The sequence below is a fragment of the Triticum dicoccoides genome, chromosome 1B (genome assembly GCF_002162155.2).
Source record: "Triticum dicoccoides isolate Atlit2015 ecotype Zavitan chromosome 1B, WEW_v2.0, whole genome shotgun sequence".
In the NCBI taxonomy this organism is placed as follows: Eukaryota; Viridiplantae; Streptophyta; class Magnoliopsida; order Poales; family Poaceae; genus Triticum; species Triticum dicoccoides.
This window is the reverse complement of record NC_041381.1, coordinates 583,172,912-583,176,421: the sequence shown is the minus strand read 5'-3', so window position 1 is coordinate 583,176,421 and position 3,510 is coordinate 583,172,912.

Sequence of the window (3,510 nt, the reverse complement as noted above, 5' to 3'; positions counted from 1 at the left end):
TTTCTACTAGTGATTACGACAAATGCTATAAGATGTGGATTTAACATTTTGAGGCAAACATATGACAAATTCGCATGTACAAAGATGAGATGCGAGCATCTCGAGACCGACCCTAAAACCACCAGGAAACATGCGGTCCAAACGTGTTTTGTCATTCAATGTGGTCTAACATCAGCCTGCAGCCGGTCCGGACGCGCATTTTCTCACAAACCACTTCTGACTACCCAGGCCCACCCAATACCCTTCTCCCTTGTCTGCGTGCTTTTTCGCCCGACATCAGCTACCCGCATTCATGCTGCTGTTAGAGCGGCCGTTGATCATTAATGTCATATATCAGAGCGGAGGGGACCACTCGCTGCCACATTGAAGCGGCACGCCGACAAAGAGAGCAGCACGCAGGTCGAGAGAGCGCCGTCTGGTGCACGCCCGGCTGAAGACGCCTCGTTGACACATTCAAACGGCTATAGACTGCCACATACGTTCTTTAAACCTACGTGTCTGCTGAGAAACTTACACCGGCCACATGTCTGTTTGCGAGCCGGCCAATCTTAAGCACAACCCAGATTGGCTCATCGCGTCCGCCCGCAATTTAAACAAGGCCTGGCGCCTAGCAAGAATCACACCACACTTCCGCTACCCATGTCCTCCTTGCACCATATTCTCCACACTCTCCATAGCATCTGGCCAGCAGAAATAGAGGTTCTCCGACATAAAAACCGGCTTGGTGGCCCGCCTAGCTCGCCGGATACAAACTAGGCAACTCGCTCCTCCACCTTCCTCGCTGCTCCAAGCCGTTAGAACAGTGGGCGAGGCTTCAGGGGGGCGTGCGAAGGAGCAAGTGGCGGCGTCTACCCGGCGCGTGGTTCAGCAACTCGCTGCTCCAAGTCAGCTCACAGAGGAGTGACGAGTTGCTCCAGGCCGGCACGCGGTGGAGCACGGCGGCACAAGCATCGTGCTTGCCGTCGATGAGGCGGTGTCGTACCACTCCTCCCATGCCACCAGCCATCAACGTGCACGGAACCGCGCCCTGCCAGCGGAGAAAGAAGCTGGCTTAGACAGACCAAGTGAACATAGATGAGAAAAGGCCACGGAGGCTCAGACAGACCAGACCCACAAACTAAGAAAATGGGGAAGTGGTGGGTGGAATCCTGGTGACATGTACCCATACTAGCTTCAGTGGTTATATCTTGGCCTGACATCGGACTCAGATTTCCATTTACTAATAGAAATTAGGATATGGGGGGATTTGACTTTGAATTCAAAAGCAGGCACCCTTTAGAAAACATCCATAGATGAGAATGCAGCAAGGAACATTTTTGAGGCAGGCAGATCTGCCTCAACTAGAGCACATGCCTCACAACAACTACGAGACATGATTAATTTTGAGTGAATGTCTGTGAGCTGAGTTACGGATGAAAATTTTCCTTAAAATACAAGAAATCAATTAAGTATTGGCCTAAATTGCCAAGGGGTTCATTAAAAAAAGAAAACAGCCAAGCGGTTGTATATAGTCAATATTCCGGTACAACAAGCCAATTGGACAAGCCGAGACATAGTAGGCTGCAAATTGCAGATAAGAGGGATTTCAGGATTCTCGGCCCTTCACAAACTGATGCGCAAGAAGTCACGCTGAGGTAAAATGTGAACCAGATGGGCACAATCACAGGATGACAAGACTTACGAGTAATCAATCAACATTCGTCTGCACCCCTGAGAACATTCTACTGTAGACATAGTTACTAAGCATAGAACCCCATGCATCCCAATTCTCACATCATAGTGCTACTCAATGTCCTCATCACCCCTTCCCCGCTCTCATCCTCTGAGACAAAAACATGAAAAACGAAAGCACAATATGTAGAACTGTTTCTAAGTCTTGTGAGCTATAAGTAAGAAGGAAGACGACAGGTGCCTTACTTAAGGACACCATGCAGAAGTGTCTGGGACTTTAGTTCTTCAACCACACTTAGCCGGTTATCCCACTCAGGTATTCGTACACTGGTAGGGAACCAATAAACGCTCTGAGACGTGCTTCCATACACCCCACAACAAATTTCCAAAAAACGGTAGTTTTGTCCATCCTTAATTATCTAAAACTGATCAAGACTAGTTTGCACGGTGCATCTGCCCCTCTCTCTCAACCAGAGGGCGTATGCAGGGCCGGTCATGAGATTTCAGGGGGCCAGGGCGAAAATACAACCAGGGGCCCTTTACATATCCAAAATTAAACTTCCTCCGTTCCTAAATGTAAATCTTTGTAGATATTTCACTATGGACTACATACGGAGCAAAATGAGTGAATCTACACTCAAAATGCATCTATATACATCCGTATGTGGTTCATAGTGAAATCTCTACAAAGACTTATATTTAGGAACGGAGGGACTAATCATTATGTGCATGTTTAGATAAATTTTAAACATGAATTGTTCTCAACTTTTTTTATCATGGAGTGCAAAACCAGTTGGTCGACCTAGTTCCAAGATCTAATTATATATTATCATATTAATTATTTTTCACTTTTGCTAAGATTTTGACAGGGAAGTTTCATGCATTGTATATTTCATAGTTTGGCAAACAAAAAGTAATTTGCACTGCTCCTGGTGGCACGCAGGTAGAATAACTTGATAATTTGCAACACTAAAATTTTTATTTTTCTACCAACTAAAATTAATTTTGCCACCTAATCACATTGAGTCGACCATGAATCCTCCAATTAATTTCAGCTTGGCTATCATCATTATGTCATGGATTCTAGACATCCTCTCCCCTCGTCTTTCACCAATCTCCAACATAACCATATGCGCAAAAAAATCTCCAACATAACCAGATTAATTAATCAGAAAGATTGCAATGAAAAAGTTAGTCAGAAGGACAACTACGTCCTACTCTTCTCCGCTAATTCACTAGATCTAATAATTCTGCCACTAAGTAGTCACATATGAATCTAGCTAGCTCCGTTAGAGGATGCATCAGGAAGATGTTAACCTGATCTCTGTACTTCAAAACGCCGGTGGTGTCAGGCCTGTGTGGTGTTGTTACTCCTCTCCATGGCGCTGAACATGGAATTACTCGATCCGCCATTGAAGGAGAAATCATCGGGGGATGCCTCCGCGGGAGGAGGCTGTGTCGGCGGCGGGGTCGCCCTCGGGTTTGCCGGACTTGAGTCATGCGTGATACTCCCTCCGTTCCTAAATATAAGGTGTATTAGTTTTTCAAAAAGTTAACCGTTGTATCTGTTTGACCAACTTTACAACAAAATATATAAATATTTACAATACTTAATATATAAAATATATAAATATATTTCATGGTGAATCTAGTGATAATGACTTGGTAGTCTAGATATCGATATTTTTGTCTATAAACTTGGTTAAAGTTAGAGAAGTTTGACTTTTTAAAAAAATAATACACCTTATATTGAGGAAACGGAGGGAGTATGTCGCTAGGTCGACCGGTCGAAACGAAGTTCCACCAATTTAGCGAATCACTGCTTTACTTGCCCATGTA